The 19,314-nt window shown below is 46.4% G+C and overlaps 8 non-coding genes and 2 pseudogenes across 8 annotated transcripts; all 10 read right to left on the minus strand.

The window, feature by feature from the left end:
• Positions 1-1,193: 1,193 nt before the first annotated feature.
• LOC142691031 (U2 spliceosomal RNA) lies at positions 1,194-1,341 on the minus strand (annotated as a pseudogene).
• A 5,132-nt stretch (positions 1,342-6,473) lies between these two features.
• LOC142691028 (U2 spliceosomal RNA) lies at positions 6,474-6,573 on the minus strand (annotated as a pseudogene).
• Positions 6,574-7,869: 1,296 nt separating this feature from the next.
• Positions 7,870-8,060, minus strand: LOC142690939 (U2 spliceosomal RNA). Its single transcript, XR_012859612.1, has one exon. It is a non-coding gene; the product is annotated as a U2 spliceosomal RNA (small nuclear RNA).
• A 1,292-nt stretch (positions 8,061-9,352) lies between these two features.
• LOC142690953 (U2 spliceosomal RNA) lies at positions 9,353-9,543 on the minus strand. Its single transcript, XR_012859624.1, has one exon. It is a non-coding gene; the product is annotated as a U2 spliceosomal RNA (small nuclear RNA).
• Positions 9,544-10,827: 1,284 nt separating this feature from the next.
• LOC142690965 (U2 spliceosomal RNA) lies at positions 10,828-11,018 on the minus strand. Its single transcript, XR_012859635.1, has one exon. It is a non-coding gene; the product is annotated as a U2 spliceosomal RNA (small nuclear RNA).
• A 1,284-nt stretch (positions 11,019-12,302) lies between these two features.
• LOC142690977 (U2 spliceosomal RNA) lies at positions 12,303-12,493 on the minus strand. Its single transcript, XR_012859646.1, has one exon. It is a non-coding gene; the product is annotated as a U2 spliceosomal RNA (small nuclear RNA).
• A 1,292-nt stretch (positions 12,494-13,785) lies between these two features.
• Positions 13,786-13,976, minus strand: LOC142690989 (U2 spliceosomal RNA). Its single transcript, XR_012859657.1, has one exon. It is a non-coding gene; the product is annotated as a U2 spliceosomal RNA (small nuclear RNA).
• Positions 13,977-15,260: 1,284 nt separating this feature from the next.
• On the minus strand, positions 15,261-15,451 carry LOC142691001 (U2 spliceosomal RNA). The gene has a single exon (XR_012859668.1). It is a non-coding gene; the product is annotated as a U2 spliceosomal RNA (small nuclear RNA).
• A 1,292-nt stretch (positions 15,452-16,743) lies between these two features.
• Positions 16,744-16,934, minus strand: LOC142691013 (U2 spliceosomal RNA). The gene has a single exon (XR_012859679.1). It is a non-coding gene; the product is annotated as a U2 spliceosomal RNA (small nuclear RNA).
• Positions 16,935-18,210: 1,276 nt separating this feature from the next.
• Positions 18,211-18,401, minus strand: LOC142691025 (U2 spliceosomal RNA). The gene has a single exon (XR_012859687.1). It is a non-coding gene; the product is annotated as a U2 spliceosomal RNA (small nuclear RNA).
• Positions 18,402-19,314: the final 913 nt, after the last annotated feature.

Genomic DNA, 19,314 nt, shown 5'->3' on the forward strand with positions numbered 1-19,314 from the left:
TGCAGGCTCACACACTCACAGCTACACGGGAGGTGAATAAAGGCCGGAGAGGAAGCCAGACAGGATTTGCTTCTTTTGCTTGCACCACAATGCAGTGCTGAAAGAGGAGGAATCTACATAAAAACGCCTTCCTGGCAACGCCCAAATGCCCTGCTGCCATGCAGATAAACACTGGCAGCGGCAGCAAGTGCATGCCCACAGCCACCCCTTGTTCCTTCACACCTTGTATCAGCTGTAATCCAGTCCAGTCCAGTGCTGCCTGCTGAGCAGCACTGACCAACACTGCCTGGGCCCAGGCTTTTATCTCTGAGGCCCCATTATGATGTCAGAAAGCTGGCTCTGGAATCCTGAGGGCTCCACTATGACACGTGCAAAGTTCCGTCTGAACTTTATATAAGACGGTGAGGCTCAGTCAGTCACTCAGTGTTGCCTGAGAGGGCAACACTGCAACAGCCGGCCGCCAGGCTATCTTTTTTTTGCACAGCTAGTTGCCTCCAGGAGGCCACAAGAGGGAGACAAGGGACTGCAAAATGGAAAATAGGCATCCACCAACTTTACAGACAACTTCTCCTTGCTCCTACAACCTCCATCCTTGCACAGTTTGTTATTCTTCTAGGTAACATAGTAACAAATCCAAATTGCTGCTCTCTTTGTAGGCAAGCAAGGCTTTGTTGCAACTGCAATTCTTACTTCTTCTTGAAATGTAGGGACGACAGTACATTCCATCACATCCATCTAGTGTACACAGGTAGGTCCATTGTGGCGGGCAGGCGAGCGGGCGGGCTGCTTTATTGGCTGTTTGCTGTTCCCCTACTCCACTCCACTATTTGACTGTTGTGCTGCATCAATCAATCAATCAATCAATCAATCAATCAATCAATCAATCAATCAATCAGTGGCTGGCTCAGGTGCAGCTCTTTAACTTACCTAAAAGGGAGGGCGGAGAGAAGACAAGGAAGGTGAATGAGGTGTTCCAATGTGAAATGCCGGAAACACAGAAACACAGACGACACACAACAAGAGGTGGCAATCTATTCATTAATTGCATTTAATCAATGAGCTCATTATCACTCATGCATTGTCCAACAGGTGTTGAAATAATGGGATTAAAAGGGGAGATCCCTTCAGAAAGACAGAAACAATAGCAAAGACAAAAAACACTTTTGGAATCTGCTTTTAGTCAACACATAAGGAAAGGGTGCACCGGTCCTGGAAATACTGCAATACCAGGTCAATGCGTGGAGTGGACAGAGCAAGCTCTATTTCCATCTCCCTGTTCTAAAAATCCATTTAACCCCTTAAGGACGCAGCCTAGTTTGGGCCTTAAGGCTCAGAGCCCATTTTTCAAATCTGACATATTTCACTTTATGTGGTAATAACGTCGGAATGCTTAAACCTATCCTAGCGATTCCGAGATTGTTTTCTCGTGACACTTTGGGCTTCATGTTCGTGGTAAAATTTGGTCGATATATTCAGTCTTTATTTGAGAAAAATTGCAAAATTGAGAGAAAATTTAGAAAAAATAGCATTTTTCAGAATTTAAATGCATCTGCTTGAAAAACAAACGGTTATACCACCCACAATAGTTACTAGTTCACATTTCCCATATGTCTACTTTAGATTGGCATCGTTTTTTGAACATTATTTTATTTTTCTTGGACGTTACAAGGCTTAGAACATAAACAGCAATTTCTCATATTTTTAAGAAAATTTCAAAAGCCTTTTTTTTAAGGTACCTGTTCAGTTCTGAAGTGGCTTTGAGGGGCCTATGTATTAGAAACCCCCATAAAGCACCCCATTTTAAAAACTAGACCCCTCAAAGTATTCAAAACAGCATTTAGAAAGTTTTTTAACCCTTCAGGCATTTCACAGGAATTAAAGCAAAGTGGAGGTGAAATTTGCAAATTTCGTTTTTATTTCTGAATTTCAATTTTATTCTATTCTTTTTCTGTAACAAAGAAGGTTTTACCAGAGAAACACAACTAAATATGTATTGTCCAGATTCTTCAGTTTTTAGAAATGTCCCACATGTGGCTCTAGTGCGCTCGTGGACTAAAACACAAGCCCCAGAAGCAAAGAAGCACCTAGTGCATTTTGGTGGTGCTTTTTTATTAGCATATATTTTAGGCAGCATGCCAGGTTTGGAGAGGTGTTGAGGTGCCAAAACAGTAGGAATCCCCCAAAACTGACCCCATTTTGGAAACTGCACCCCTCAAGGAATTAATTTATGGTTATTGTTACCATTTTGACCCCGTAGTTTTTTCACAGCGCGTATTTGAATTGGGCTGTGAAATTAAAAGAATGACAATTTTTCCAGTAAGATGTCATTTTTGATCAGAATTTCTTATTTTCACAGGGAACAAAATGCCCCATTTTGTTGCCCAATTTGTCCTGAGTGCGGCAATACCCCATTTGTGGTGATAAACTGCTGTTTGGGCCCATGGGAGGCCTCAGAAGGAAAGGAGCGCTATGTGTTTGTTGGAGTCCAGATTTTGCTGGATTGGTTTTCGGGTGCCATGTCGCATTTGCAGAGCCTCAGAGGTATCAAAGCAATGGAAACCCACCAGAAGTGACCCCATTTTGGAAACAAAACCCCTCAAGGAATTTATTTATGGGTGTTGTGACCATTTAGACCCCACAGTTTTTTCACAGAACTTATTTTAATTGGGCTGTGAATTTAAAAAGAAAAACTTTTTTCCAATAAGATGTAGTTTTGGCTCAAAATTTCTTATTTTCACAAGGAATAAAATACCGCATTTTGTTGCCCAATTTGTCCTGAGTGCCGCAATACCCCATTTGTGGTGATAAACTGCCGTTTGGGCCCATGGGAGGCCTCAGAAGGAAAGGAGCGCTATGTGTTCTTTGGAGCCCAGATTTTGCTGGATTGGTTTTCGGGTGCCATGTCGCATTTGCAGAGCCCCAAAGGTATCAAAGCAATGGAAACCCACCAGAAGTCACCCCATTTTGGAAACTACACCCCTCAAATAATTTATTTATGGGTGTTGTGACCATTTAGACCCCACAGTTTTTTCACAGAATTTATTTGAATTGGGCTGTGAATTTAAAAAAAAATTATTTTTTCCAATAAGAGGTAGTTTTGGCTCAAAATTTCTTATTTTCACAAGGAATAAAATACCGCATTTTGTTGCCCAATTTGTCCTGAGTGCCGCAATACCCCATTTGTGGTGATAAACTGCCGTTTGGGCCCATGGGAGGCCTCAGAAGGAAAGGAGCGCTATGTGTTCTTTGGAGCCCAGATTTTGCTGGATTGGTTTTCGGGTGCCATGTCGCATTTGCAGAGCCCCAAAGGTATCAAAGCAATGGAAACCCACCAGAAGTCACCCCATTTTGGAAACTACACCCCTCAAAGAATTTATTTATGGGTGTTGTGACCATTTAGACCCCACAGTTTTTTCACAGAATTTATTTGAATTGGGCTGTGAATTTAAAAAAAAAATTATTTTTTCCAATAAGAGGTAGTTTTGGCTCAAAATTTCTTATTTTCACAAGGAATAAAATACCGCATTTTGTTGCCCAATTTGTCCTGAGTGTGGCAATACCCTATTTGTGGTGATAAACTGCCGTTTGGGCCCATGGGAGGGCTCAGAAGGAAAGGACCACCATGTGGCCTACTGGGAATTTTTTGGTGCTAAGTCGTGTGTGCAGAAGCCCCTGAGGTATCAGTACAGTTGAAACCCCCGAGAAGTGACCCCGTTTTAAAAACGACACCCCTTAAGGAATTCATCTAGAGGTGTAGTGAGCATTTTGACCCCACAGGTATTGTGTAAAAGATAATGCGCAGCAGATGGTGCAGAGTGAGATTTGCAATTTTCTATATATATGCCATGTCAGTGTCCGATATATTGTGCCCAGCATGTGCCACCGGAGACCTACACCCCATAAACTGTAATGTTGGCTCTCCCGGGTACGGCAATACCCTACATGTGGCTGTTATCAGCTGCCTGGGCACACAGCAGGGCTCAGAGGGGAAAGATGAGGAGGGGTAAGCTGTGCGAAGTGGATCAGAGCGAGTAAAACTGGGGTAAATTAAAAATAAAGGGATGGATGATAAATTTGAAAACACTCTTTCATACAGAGCTCTGGTTTTTCGGGACACGCGTCACATTGATATATTGTGTCCTTCCTTATCCCCCTCTTATAGCAGACTCTGCACCTCTTTTGACTTTTTCCCTTCTTGCCAGTTTGGGGAACTTCTCCTAAAAAGTGTTGCCCTGGTACGATGCCTGTGGCCTCGCTTCCAGAAGTACTGTAAGGCTTCAGGACTTGATCTGACAAGTCCACCCCTCCCATGTACCTATTGTAGTCCAGGATGCAGTCTAGTTTGGGGGTCCCTGTACTGGTACCTCGTACAGGTACATGGGTACTGGTGTGGCATCTCCCTGGTCTTGTACTTGACACACAATATGTTGCTGCTAGATTGTGCCCTGCTCTCACCCCTTCTGAGTGTTTGCCCAAGCAGAGTCGTAGGGAGGCCTCTCAGGTTTCTTCTAGCAGTGCCGCATGCAGCAGGACTTCTGGAAGCGAGGCAGTTGAAGAGTGGGACGCTGGTATAAAAATTATCCAGGTAGAGGTGGTAACCCTGGTCCAGCAGTGGGTGCACCAAATCCCACACAATTTTTGTATTAACTCCCAGTAAGGGGGGGCATTCTGGGGGCTGAGAACTGGTGTCCTTCCCTTCATATATCCTAAATTTGTAGGTATACCCGGATGCACTCTTGCAGCTTATACATCTTCACGCCATACCTTGCCCTCTTACCCGGCAGGTACTGGCGAAATTGAAGCCTCCCTTTAAAATGTACCAGGGATTCATCAATAGAAATACACTTCTCGGGGGTGAATGCTTGGGAAAACCGGGCACTGAAACGGTCTCATAGGGGTCTCCGTTTATACAAACGGTCAAAACTGGGGTCATCTCGGGGTGGGCGCGGCTCATTATCAGTATTATGTAAGAAGCGAAGTATTGCCTCATTTTTATTTTATTCTTTAGTTTCCAGTTCAGTTCTGAAGTTGCTTTGAGGGGCCCATATATTAGACACCCTTATCAAACACCCCATTTCAGAAACTAGACCCCTCAAAGTATTCACAACAGCATTTAAAAAGTTTATTAACCCTTTAGGCGTTTCAGAGGAATTTAGAGCAAAGTAGAGGTGACATTTAATTAATTTAATTTAATTTATTAGGCACCATGTCCGGTTTGAAGAGGTCTTGTGGTGCTAAAACAGTGGAAACCCCCCAAAAGTGACCCCTTTTTGGAAACTAGACCCCTTGAGGAATCCATTGTAGTTTTCTTGGGGTGCATGCAGCTTTTTGATCAGTTTTTATTCTATTTTTAGGTGGCGTGGTGACTAAAAAAACAGCAATTTTACTATTGTTTTTTATTCAATTTTTTTTACAGCGTTCACCGTGCGCTATGAATGACATATTCACTTTATTCTGTGGGGCGATACGATTACGGCGATACCAGATGTTTAGAGTTTTTTTTTATGTCTTATGGCGTTTGCACAATAAAATACGTTTTGTAAAATATAATTTATTTTTTGTGTTACTTTATTCTAAGAGCCAGAACTGTTTTATTTTTCCATCAGGAAAGCCGTGCGAGGACTTATTTTTTGCGTAACGAACTGTAGTTTCGATCAGTACCATTTTTAGGTACGTGCGACTTTTTGATCTCTTTTTATTCCATTTTTTGGGAGGTGAAGTGACCAAAGAATTGTGATTGTGGTACGGTTTATTATTATTTTCTCTTACGGCGTTCACCGCGCGGGATAAATAACGACATCGTTTTGTAGTTCAGGCCGTTACGGACGCGGCGATACCAATTATGTATAGTTTATTTGTTTATTTATATATTTTTATTAATAATAAAGAACTGATAAGGGAAAAAGGGGGACTTTTACTTTTATTACTTTTAAATCTTTTATTTTCTTATTTTTACACAACTTTTTTTTACTTTTTTACACTTTTTTTACTTTGTCCCACTAGGGGACATGAGGGCAGGAGGCCCTGATCGCTATTCTAATACACTGCACTACATGCGTAGTGCAGTGTATTAGAGCTGTCAGCTGTTCGCTGACAGCAAGCATAGTGGGTCCTGATTTTGTCGGGACCCACTAGGCTTCCGTCGATGGCGTAGCCAGAGTCCATTGTTAGGATTCTGGTTGCCATAGTAGCCATCACGGCCCGCTATCGTGTAGCAGGCCGGCGATGGCAGCTTAACCCCTAAGAAGCCGCGATCGCTATTGAGCGCGGCTTCTAAGGGGTTAATCGGCGGGGACCACCGCGATCGGTCCCTGCACACTAAGCTGTGATAGCCTGCTGTCGGAAACAGCAGGTATCACAGCTCAGACACGCGCCGGGGAAAGATGGCGCCGTGTTTACTCAGGTCAGTAATAGTACTGACCTGAGCGCGAACGTTCTACTTAGCAGGACGTACTATTACTGACCTGAGCGCGAAGGGGTTAATATATGGTCCCCAGATAGGGGACGTATCAGATATTAAACTGATAAGAACAGATACTACACTTGATCTTAGCCAAAAGGCCGAGAAGCGATAACCCGAACGGGCCGCGCGTTGCCCGAGCCTGCCCGATACTGCTGTTCAGCCCTTGCAGCGATTCAGCCTACTTCTAGGCAATTCCATGGGGCCCTGCAGGCTCACACACTCACAGCTACACGGGAGGTGAATAAAGGCCGGAGAGGAAGCCAGACAGGATTTGCTTCTTTTGCTTGCACCACAATGCAGTGCTGAAAGAGGAGGAATCTACATAAAAACGCCTTCCTGGCAACGCCCAAATGCCCTGCTGCCATGCAGATAAACACTGGCAGCGGCAGCAAGTGCATGCCCACAGCCACCCCTTGTTCCTTCACACCTTGTATCAGCTGTAATCCAGTCCAGTCCAGTGCTGCCTGCTGAGCAGCACTGACCAACACTGCCTGGGCCCAGGCTTTTATCTCTGAGGCCCCATTATGATGTCAGAAAGCTGGCTCTGGAATCCTGAGGGCTCCACTATGACACGTGCAAAGTTCCGTCTGAACTTTATATAAGACGGTGAGGCTCAGTCAGTCACTCAGTGTTGCCTGAGAGGGCAACACTGCAACAGCCGGCCGCCAGGCTGTCTTTTTTTTGCACAGCTAGTTGCCTCCAGGAGGCCACAAGAGGGAGACAAGGGACTGCAAAATGGAAAATAGGCATCCACCAACTTTACAGACAACTTCTCCTTGCTCCTACAACCTCCATCCTTGCACAGTTTGTTATTCTTCTAGGTAACATAGTAACAAATCCAAATTGCTGCTCTCTTTGTAGGCAAGCAAGGCTTTGTTGCAACTGCAATTCTTACTTCTTCTTGAAATGTAGGGACGACAGTACATTCCATCACATCCATCTAGTGTACACAGGTAGGTCCATTGTGGCGGGCAGGCGAGCGGGCGGGCTGCTTTATTGGCTGTTTGCTGTTCCCCTACTCCACTCCACTATTTGACTGTTGTGCTGCATCAATCAATCAATCAATCAATCAATCAATCAATCAATCAATCAATCAATCAATCAATCAGTGGCTGGCTCAGGTGCAGCTCTTTAACTTACCTAAAAGGGAGGGCGGAGAGAAGACAAGGAAGGTGAATGAGGTGTTCCAATGTGAAATGCCGGAAACACAGAAACACAGACGACACACAACAAGAGGTGGCAATCTATTCATTAATTGCATTTAATCAATGAGCTCATTATCACTCATGCATTGTCCAACAGGTGTTGAAATAATGGGATTAAAAGGGGAGATCCCTTCAGAAAGACAGAAACAATAGCAAAGACAAAAAACACTTTTGGAATCTGCTTTTAGTCAACACATAAGGAAAGGGTGCACCGGTCCTGGAAATACTGCAATACCAGGTCAATGCGTGGAGTGGACAGAGCAAGCTCTATTTCCATCTCCCTGTTCTAAAAATCCATTTAATATATGGTCCCCAGATAGGGGACGTATCAGATATTAAACTGATAAGAACAGATACTACACTTGATCTTAGCCAAAAGGCCGAGAAGCGATAACCCGAACGGGCCGCGCGTTGCCCGAGCCTGCCCGATACTGCTGTTCAGCCCTTGCAGCGATTCAGCCTACTTCTAGGCAATTCCATGGGGCCCTGCAGGCTCACACACTCACAGCTACACGGGAGGTGAATAAAGGCCGGAGAGGAAGCCAGACAGGATTTGCTTCTTTTGCTTGCACCACAATGCAGTGCTGAAAGCGGAGGAATCTACATAAAAACGCCTTCCTGGCAACGCCCAAATGCCCTGCTGCCATGCAGATAAACACTGGCAGCGGCAGCAAGTGCATGCCCACAGCCACCCCTTGTTCCTTCACACCTTGTATCAGCTGTAATCCAGTCCAGTCCAGTGCTGCCTGCTGAGCAGCACTGACCAACACTGCCTGGGCCCAGGCTTTTATCTCTGAGGCCCCATTATGATGTCAGAAAGCTGGCTCTGGAATCCTGAGGGCTCCACTATGACACGTGCAAAGTTCCGTCTGAACTTTATATAAGACGGTGAGGCTCAGTCAGTCACTCAGTGTTGCCTGAGAGGGCAACACTGCAACAGCCGGCCGCCAGGCTGTCTTTTTTTTGCACAGCTAGTTGCCTCCAGGAGGCCACAAGAGGGAGACAAGGGACTGCAAAATGGAAAATAGGCATCCACCAACTTTACAGACAACTTCTCCTTGCTCCTACAACCTCCATCCTTGCACAGTTTGTTATTCTTCTAGGTAACATAGTAACAAATCCAAATTGCTGCTCTCTTTGTAGGCAAGCAAGGCTTTGTTGCAACTGCAATTCTTACTTCTTCTTGAAATGTAGGGACGACAGTACATTCCTTCACATCCATCTAGTGTACACAGGTAGGTCCATTGTGGCGGGCAGGCGAGCGGGCGGGCTGCTTTATTGGCTGTTTGCTGTTCCCCTACTCCACTCCACTATTTGACTGTTGTGCTGCATCAATCAATCAATCAATCAATCAATCAATCAATCAATCAATCAATCAATCAATCAGTGGCTGGCTCAGGTGCAGCTCTTTAACTTACCTAAAAGGGAGGGCGGAGAGAAGACAAGGAAGGTGAATGAGGTGTTCCAATGTGAAATGCCGGAAACACAGAAACACAGACGACACACAACAAGAGGTGGCAATCTATTCATTAATTGCATTTAATCAATGAGCTCATTATCACTCATGCATTGTCCAACAGGTGTTGAAATAATGGGATTAAAAGGGGAGATCCCTTCAGAAAGACAGAAACAATAGCAAAGACAAAAAACACTTTTGGAATCTGCTTTTAGTCAACACATAAGGAAAGGGTGCACCGGTCCTGGAAATACTGCAATACCAGGTCAATGCGTGGAGTGGACAGAGCAAGCTCTATTTCCATCTCCCTGTTCTAAAAATCCATTTAATATATGGTCCCCAGATAGGGGACGTATCAGATATTAAACTGATAAGAACAGATACTACACTTGATCTTAGCCAAAAGGCCGAGAAGCGATAACCCGAACGGGCCGCGCGTTGCCCGAGCCTGCCCGATACTGCTGTTCAGCCCTTGCAGCGATTCAGCCTACTTCTAGGCAATTCCATGGGGCCCTGCAGGCTCACACACTCACAGCTACACGGGAGGTGAATAAAGGCCGGAGAGGAAGCCAGACAGGATTTGCTTCTTTTGCTTGCACCACAATGCAGTGCTGAAAGAGGAGGAATCTACATAAAAACGCCTTCCTGGCAACGCCCAAATGCCCTGCTGCCATGCAGATAAACACTGGCAGCGGCAGCAAGTGCATGCCCACAGCCACCCCTTGTTCCTTCACACCTTGTATCAGCTGTAATCCAGTCCAGTCCAGTGCTGCCTGCTGAGCAGCACTGACCAACACTGCCTGGGCCCAGGCTTTTATCTCTGAGGCCCCATTATGATGTCAGAAAGCTGGCTCTGGAATCCTGAGGGCTCCACTATGACACGTGCAAAGTTCCGTCTGAACTTTATATAAGACGGTGAGGCTCAGTCAGTCACTCAGTGTTGCCTGAGAGGGCAACACTGCAACAGCCGGCCGCCAGGCTGTCTTTTTTTTGCACAGCTAGTTGCCTCCAGGAGGCCACAAGAGGGAGACAAGGGACTGCAAAATGGAAAATAGGCATCCACCAACTTTACAGACAACTTCTCCTTGCTCCTACAACCTCCATCCTTGCACAGTTTGTTATTCTTCTAGGTAACATAGTAACAAATCCAAATTGCTGCTCTCTTTGTAGGCAAGCAAGGCTTTGTTGCAACTGCAATTCTTACTTCTTCTTGAAATGTAGGGACGACAGTACATTCCATCACATCCATCTAGTGTACACAGGTAGGTCCATTGTGGCGGGCAGGCGAGCGGGCGGGCTGCTTTATTGGCTGTTTGCTGTTCCCCTACTCCACTCCACTATTTGACTGTTGTGCTGCATCAATCAATCAATCAATCAATCAATCAATCAATCAATCAATCAATCAGTGGCTGGCTCAGGTGCAGCTCTTTAACTTACCTAAAAGGGAGGGCGGAGAGAAGACAAGGAAGGTGAATGAGGTGTTCCAATGTGAAATGCCGGAAACACAGAAACACAGACGACACACAACAAGAGGTGGCAATCTATTCATTAATTGCATTTAATCAATGAGCTCATTATCACTCATGCATTGTCCAACAGGTGTTGAAATAATGGGATTAAAAGGGGAGATCCCTTCAGAAAGACAGAAACAATAGCAAAGACAAAAAACACTTTTGGAATCTGCTTTTAGTCAACACATAAGGAAAGGGTGCACCGGTCCTGGAAATACTGCAATACCAGGTCAATGCGTGGAGTGGACAGAGCAAGCTCTATTTCCATCTCCCTGTTCTAAAAATCCATTTAATATATGGTCCCCAGATAGGGGACGTATCAGATATTAAACTGATAAGAACAGATACTACACTTGATCTTAGCCAAAAGGCCGAGAAGCGATAACCCGAACGGGCCGCGCGTTGCCCGAGCCTGCCCGATACTGCTGTTCAGCCCTTGCAGCGATTCAGCCTACTTCTAGGCAATTCCATGGGGCCCTGCAGGCTCACACACTCACAGCTACACGGGAGGTGAATAAAGGCCGGAGAGGAAGCCAGACAGGATTTGCTTCTTTTGCTTGCACCACAATGCAGTGCTGAAAGAGGAGGAATCTACATAAAAACGCCTTCCTGGCAACGCCCAAATGCCCTGCTGCCATGCAGATAAACACTGGCAGCGGCAGCAAGTGCATGCCCACAGCCACCCCTTGTTCCTTCACACCTTGTATCAGCTGTAATCCAGTCCAGTCCAGTGCTGCCTGCTGAGCAGCACTGACCAACACTGCCTGGGCCCAGGCTTTTATCTCTGAGGCCCCATTATGATGTCAGAAAGCTGGCTCTGGAATCCTGAGGGCTCCACTATGACACGTGCAAAGTTCCGTCTGAACTTTATATAAGACGGTGAGGCTCAGTCAGTCACTCAGTGTTGCCTGAGAGGGCAACACTGCAACAGCCGGCCGCCAGGCTGTCTTTTTTTTGCACAGCTAGTTGCCTCCAGGAGGCCACAAGAGGGAGACAAGGGACTGCAAAATGGAAAATAGGCATCCACCAACTTTACAGACAACTTCTCCTTGCTCCTACAACCTCCATCCTTGCACAGTTTGTTATTCTTCTAGGTAACATAGTAACAAATCCAAATTGCTGCTCTCTTTGTAGGCAAGCAAGGCTTTGTTGCAACTGCAATTCTTACTTCTTCTTGAAATGTAGGGACGACAGTACATTCCATCACATCCATCTAGTGTACACAGGTAGGTCCATTGTGGCGGGCAGGCGAGCGGGCGGGCTGCTTTATTGGCTGTTTGCTGTTCCCCTACTCCACTCCACTATTTGACTGTTGTGCTGCATCAATCAATCAATCAATCAATCAATCAATCAATCAATCAATCAATCAGTGGCTGGCTCAGGTGCAGCTCTTTAACTTACCTTAAAGGGAGGGCGGAGAGAAGACAAGGAAGGTGAATGAGGTGTTCCAATGTGAAATGCCGGAAACACAGAAACACAGACGACACACAACAAGAGGTGGCAATCTATTCATTAATTGCATTTAATCAATGAGCTCATTATCACTCATGCATTGTCCAACAGGTGTTGAAATAATGGGATTAAAAGGGGAGATCCCTTCAGAAAGACAGAAACAATAGCAAAGACAAAAAACACTTTTGGAATCTGCTTTTAGTCAACACATAAGGAAAGGGTGCACCGGTCCTGGAAATACTGCAATACCAGGTCAATGCGTGGAGTGGACAGAGCAAGCTCTATTTCCATCTCCCTGTTCTAAAAATCCATTTAATATATGGTCCCCAGATAGGGGACGTATCAGATATTAAACTGATAAGAACAGATACTACACTTGATCTTAGCCAAAAGGCCGAGAAGCGATAACCCGAACGGGCCGCGCGTTGCCCGAGCCTGCCCGATACTGCTGTTCAGCCCTTGCAGCGATTCAGCCTACTTCTAGGCAATTCCATGGGGCCCTGCAGGCTCACACACTCACAGCTACACGGGAGGTGAATAAAGGCCAGAGAGGAAGCCAGACAGGATTTGCTTCTTTTGCTTGCACCACAATGCAGTGCTGAAAGAGGAGGAATCTACATAAAAACGCCTTCCTGGCAACGCCCAAATGCCCTGCTGCCATGCAGATAAACACTGGCAGCGGCAGCAAGTGCATGCCCACAGCCACCCCTTGTTCCTTCACACCTTGTATCAGCTGTAATCCAGTCCAGTCCAGTGCTGCCTGCTGAGCAGCACTGACCAACACTGCCTGGGCCCAGGCTTTTATCTCTGAGGCCCCATTATGATGTCAGAAAGCTGGCTCTGGAATCCTGAGGGCTCCACTATGACACGTGCAAAGTTCCGTCTGAACTTTATATAAGACGGTGAGGCTCAGTCAGTCACTCAGTGTTGCCTGAGAGGGCAACACTGCAACAGCCGGCCGCCAGGCTGTCTTTTTTTTGCACAGCTAGTTGCCTCCAGGAGGCCACAAGAGGGAGACAAGGGACTGCAAAATGGAAAATAGGCATCCACCAACTTTACAGACAACTTCTCCTTGCTCCTACAACCTCCATCCTTGCACAGTTTGTTATTCTTCTAGGTAACATAGTAACAAATCCAAATTGCTGCTCTCTTTGTAGGCAAGCAAGGCTTTGTTGCAACTGCAATTCTTACTTCTTCTTGAAATGTAGGGACGACAGTACATTCCATCACATCCATCTAGTGTACACAGGTAGGTCCATTGTGGCGGGCAGGCGAGCGGGCGGGCTGCTTTATTGGCTGTTTGCTGTTCCCCTACTCCACTCCACTATTTGACTGTTGTGCTGCATCAATCAATCAATCAATCAATCAATCAATCAATCAATCAATCAATCAATCAATCAGTGGCTGGCTCAGGTGCAGCTCTTTAACTTACCTAAAAGGGAGGGCGGAGAGAAGACAAGGAAGGTGAATGAGGTGTTCCAATGTGAAATGCCGGAAACACAGAAACACAGACGACACACAACAAGAGGTGGCAATCTATTCATTAATTGCATTTAATCAATGAGCTCATTATCACTCATGCATTGTCCAACAGGTGTTGAAATAATGGGATTAAAAGGGGAGATCCCTTCAGAAAGACAGAAACAATAGCAAAGACAAAAAACACTTTTGGAATCTGCTTTTAGTCAACACATAAGGAAAGGGTGCACCGGTCCTGGAAATACTGCAATACCAGGTCAATGCGTGGAGTGGACAGAGCAAGCTCTATTTCCATCTCCCTGTTCTAAAAATCCATTTAATATATGGTCCCCAGATAGGGGACGTATCAGATATTAAACTGATAAGAACAGATACTACACTTGATCTTAGCCAAAAGGCCGAGAAGCGATAACCCGAACGGGCCGCGCGTTGCCCGAGCCTGCCCGATACTGCTGTTCAGCCCTTGCAGCGATTCAGCCTACTTCTAGGCAATTCCATGGGGCCCTGCAGGCTCACACACTCACAGCTACACGGGAGGTGAATAAAGGCCGGAGAGGAAGCCAGACAGGATTTGCTTCTTTTGCTTGCACCACAATGCAGTGCTGAAAGAGGAGGAATCTACATAAAAACGCCTTCCTGGCAACGCCCAAATGCCCTGCTGCCATGCAGATAAACACTGGCAGCGGCAGCAAGTGCATGCCCACAGCCACCCCTTGTTCCTTCACACCTTGTATCAGCTGTAATCCAGTCCAGTCCAGTGCTGCCTGCTGAGCAGCACTGACCAACACTGCCTGGGCCCAGGCTTTTATCTCTGAGGCCCCATTATGATGTCAGAAAGCTGGCTCTGGAATCCTGAGGGCTCCACTATGACACGTGCAAAGTTCCGTCTGAACTTTATATAAGACGGTGAGGCTCAGTCAGTCACTCAGTGTTGCCTGAGAGGGCAACACTGCAACAGCCGGCCGCCAGGCTGTCTTTTTTTTGCACAGCTAGTTGCCTCCAGGAGGCCACAAGAGGGAGACAAGGGACTGCAAAATGGAAAATAGGCATCCACCAACTTTACAGACAACTTCTCCTTGCTCCTATAACCTCCATCCTTGCACAGTTTGTTATTCTTCTAGGTAACATAGTAACAAATCCAAATTGCTGCTCTCTTTGTAGGCAAGCAAGGCTTTGTTGCAACTGCAATTCTTACTTCTTCTTGAAATGTAGGGACGACAGTACATTCCATCACATCCATCTAGTGTACACAGGTAGGTCCATTGTGGCGGGCAGGCGAGCGGGCGGGCTGCTTTATTGGCTGTTTGCTGTTCCCCTACTCCACTCCACTATTTGACTGTTGTGCTGCATCAATCAATCAATCAATCAATCAATCAATCAATCAATCAATCAATCAGTGGCTGGCTCAGGTGCAGCTCTTTAACTTACCTAAAAGGGAGGGCGGAGAGAAGACAAGGAAGGTGAATGAGGTGTTCCAATGTGAAATGCCGGAAACACAGAAACACAGACGACACACAACAAGAGGTGGCAATCTATTCATTAATTGCATTTAATCAATGAGCTCATTATCACTCATGCATTGTCCAACAGGTGTTGAAATAATGGGATTAAAAGGGGAGATCCCTTCAGAAAGACAGAAACAATAGCAAAGACAAAAAACACTTTTGGAATCTGCTTTTAGTCAACACATAAGGAAAGGGTGCACCGGTCCTGGAAATACTGCAATACCAGGTCAATGCGTGGAGTGGACAGAGCAAGCTCTATTTCCATCTCCCTGTTCTAAAAATCCATTTAATATATGGTCCCCAGATAGGGGACGTATCAGATATTAAACTGATAAGAACAGATACTACACTTGATCTTAGCCAAAAGGCCGAGAAGCGATAACCCGAACGGGCCGCGCGTTGCCCGAGCCTGCCCGATACTGCTGTTCAGCCCTTGCAGCGATTCAGCCTACTTCTAGGCAATTCCATGGGGCCCTGCAGGCTCACACACTCACAGCTACACGGGAGGTGAATAAAGGCCGGAGAGGAAGCCAGACAGGATTTGCTTCTTTTGCTTGCACCACAATGCAGTGCTGAAAGAGGAGGAATCTACATAAAAACGCCTTCCTGGCAACGCCCAAATGCCCTGCTGCCATGCAGATAAACACTGGCAGCGGCAGCAAGTGCATGCCCACAGCCACCCCTTGTTCCTTCACACCTTGTATCAGCTGTAATCCAGTCCAGTCCAGTGCTGCCTGCTGAGCAGCACTGACCAACACTGCCTGGGCCCAGGCTTTTATCTCTGAGGCCCCATTATGATGTCAGAAAGCTGGCTCTGGAATCCTGAGGGCTCCACTATGACACGTGCAAAGTTCCGTCTGAACTTTATATAAGACGGTGAGGCTCAGTCAGTCACTCAGTGTTGCCTGAGAGGGCAACACTGCAACAGCCGGCCGCCAGGCTGTCTTTTTTTTGCACAGCTAGTTGCCTCCAGGAGGCCACAAGAGGGAGACAAGGGACTGCAAAATGGAAAATAGGCATCCACCAACTTTACAGACAACTTCTCCTTGCTCCTATAACCTCCATCCTTGCACAGTTTGTTATTCTTCTAGGTAACATAGTAACAAATCCAAATTGCTGCTCTCTTTGTAGGCAAGCAAGGCTTTGTTGCAACTGCAATTCTTACTTCTTCTTGAAATGTAGGGACGACAGTACATTCCATCACATCCATCTAGTGTACACAGGTAGGTCCATTGTGGCGGGCAGGCGAGCGGGCGGGCTGCTTTATTGGCTGTTTGCTGTTCCCCTACTCCACTCCACTATTTGACTGTTGTGCTGCATCAATCAATCAATCAATCAATCAATCAATCAATCAATCAATCAATCAATCAATCAGTGGCTGGCTCAGGTGCAGCTCTTTAACTTACCTAAAAGGGAGGGCGGAGAGAAGACAAGGAAGGTGAATGAGGTGTTCCAATGTGAAATGCCGGAAACACAGAAACACAGACGACACACAACAAGAGGTGGCAATCTATTCATTAATTGCATTTAATCAATGAGCTCATTATCACTCATGCATTGTCCAACAGGTGTTGAAATAATGGGATTAAAAGGGGAGATCCCTTCAGAAAGACAGAAACAATAGCAAAGACAAAAAACACTTTTGGAATCTGCTTTTAGTCAACACATAAGGAAAGGGTGCACCGGTCCTGGAAATACTGCAATACCAGGTCAATGCGTGGAGTGGACAGAGCAAGCTCTATTTCCATCTCCCTGTTCTAAAAATCCATTTAATATATGGTCCCCAGATAGGGGACGTATCAGATATTAAACTGATAAGAACAGATACTACACTTGATCTTAGCCAAAAGGCCGAGAAGCGATAACCCGAACGGGCCGCGCGTTGCCCGAGCCTGCCCGATACTGCTGTTCAGCCCTTGCAGCGATTCAGCCTACTTCTAGGCAATTCCATGGGGCCCTGCAGGCTCACACACTCACAGCTACACGGGAGGTGAATAAAGGCCGGAGAGGAAGCCAGACAGGATTTGCTTCTTTTGCTTGCACCACAATGCAGTGCTGAAAGAGGAGGAATCTACATAAAAACGCCTTCCTGGCAACGCCCAAATGCCCTGCTGCCATGCAGATAAACACTGGCAGCGGCAGCAAGTGCATGCCCACAGCCACCCCTTGTTCCTTCACACCTTGTATCAGCTGTAATCCAGTCCAGTCCAGTGCTGCCTGCTGAGCAGCACTGACCAACACTGCCTGGGCCCAGGCTTTTATCTCTGAGGCCCCATTATGATGTCAGAAAGCTGGCTCTGGAATCCTGAGGGCTCCACTATGACACGTGCAAAGTTCCGTCTGAACTTTATATAAGACGGTGAGGCTCAGTCAGTCACTCAGTGTTGCCTGAGAGGGCAACACTGCAACAGCCGGCCGCCAGGCTGTCTTTTTTTTGCACAGCTAGTTGCCTCCAGGAGGCCACAAGAGGGAGACAAGGGACTGCAAAATGGAAAATAGGCATCCACCAACTTTACAGACAACTTCTCCTTGCTCCTACAACCTCCATCCTTGCACAGTTTGTTATTCTTCTAGGTAACATAGTAACAAATCCAAATTGCTGCTCTCTTTGTAGGCAAGCAAGGCTTTGTTGCAACTGCAATTCTTACTTCTTCTTGAAATGTAGGGACGACAGTACATTCCATCACATCCATCTAGTGTACACAGGTAGGTCCATTGTGGCGGGCAGGCGAGCGGGCGGGCTGCTTTATTGGCTGTTTGCTGTTCCCCTACTCCACTCCACTATTTGACTGTTGTGCTGCATCAATCAATCAATCAATCAATCAATCAATCAATCAATCAGTGGCTGGCTCAGGTGCAGCTCTTTAACTTACCTAAAAGGGAGGGCGGAGAGAAGACAAGGAAGGTGAATGAGGTGTTCCAATGTGAAATGCCGGAAACACAGAAACACAGACGACACACAACAAGAGGTGGCAATCTATTCATTAATTGCATTTAATCAATGAGCTCATTATCACTCATGCATTGTCCAACAGGTGTTGAAATAATGGGATTAAAAGGGGAGATCCCTTCAGAAAGACAGAAACAATAGCAAAGACAAAAAACACTTTTGGAATCTGCTTTTAGTCAACACATAAGGAAAGGGTGCACCGGTCCTGGAAATACTGCAATACCAGGTCAATGCGTGGAGTGGACAGAGCAAGCTCTATTTCCATCTCCCTGTTCTAAAAATCCATTTAATATATGGTCCCCAGATAGGGGACGTATCAGATATTAAACTGATAAGAACAGATACTACACTTGATCTTAGCCAAAAGGCCGAGAAGCGATAACCCGAACGGGCCGCGCGTTGCCCGAGCCTGCCCGATACTGCTGTTCAGCCCTTGCAGCGATTCAGCCTACTTCTAGGCAATTCCATGGGGCCCTGCAGGCTCACACACTCACAGCTACACGGGAGGTGAATAAAGGCCGGAGAGGAAGCCAGACAGGATTTGCTTCTTTTGCTTGCACCACAATGCAGTGCTGAAAGAGGAGGAATCTACATAAAAACGCCTTCCTGGCAACGCCCAAATGCCCTGCTGCCATGCAGATAAACACTGGCAGCGGCAGCAAGTGCATGCCCACAGCCACCCCTTGTTCCTTCACACCTTGTATCAGCTGTAATCCAGTCCAGTCCAGTGCTGCCTGCTGAGCAGCACTGACCAACACTGCCTGGGCCCAGGCTTTTATCTCTGAGGCCCCATTATGATGTCAGAAAGCTGGCTCTGGAATCCTGAGGGCTCCACTATGACACGTGCAAAGTTCCGTCTGAACTTTATATAAGACGGTGAGGCTCAGTCAGTCACTCAGTGTTGCCTGAGAGGGCAACACTGCAACAGCCGGCCGCCAGGCTGTCTTTTTTTTGCACAGCTAGTTGCCTCCAGGAGGCCACAAGAGGGAGACAAGGGACTGCAAAATGGAAAATAGGCATCCACCAACTTTACAGACAACTTCTCCTTGCTCCTACAACCTCCATCCTTGCACAGTTTGTTATTCTTCTAGGTAACATAGTAACAAATCCAAATTGCTGCTCTCTTTGTAGGCAAGCAAGGCTTTGTTGCAACTGCAATCTTACTTCTTCTTGAAATGTAGGGACGACAGTACATTCCATCACATCCATCTAGTGTACACAGGTAGGTCCATTGTGGCGGGCAGGCGAGCGGGCGGGCTGCTTTATTGGCTGTTTGCTGTTCCCCTACTCCAC

This window comes from Rhinoderma darwinii (genome assembly GCF_050947455.1).
Source record: "Rhinoderma darwinii isolate aRhiDar2 chromosome 5 unlocalized genomic scaffold, aRhiDar2.hap1 SUPER_5_unloc_35, whole genome shotgun sequence".
Lineage (NCBI taxonomy): Eukaryota > Metazoa > Chordata > Amphibia > Anura > Rhinodermatidae > Rhinoderma > Rhinoderma darwinii.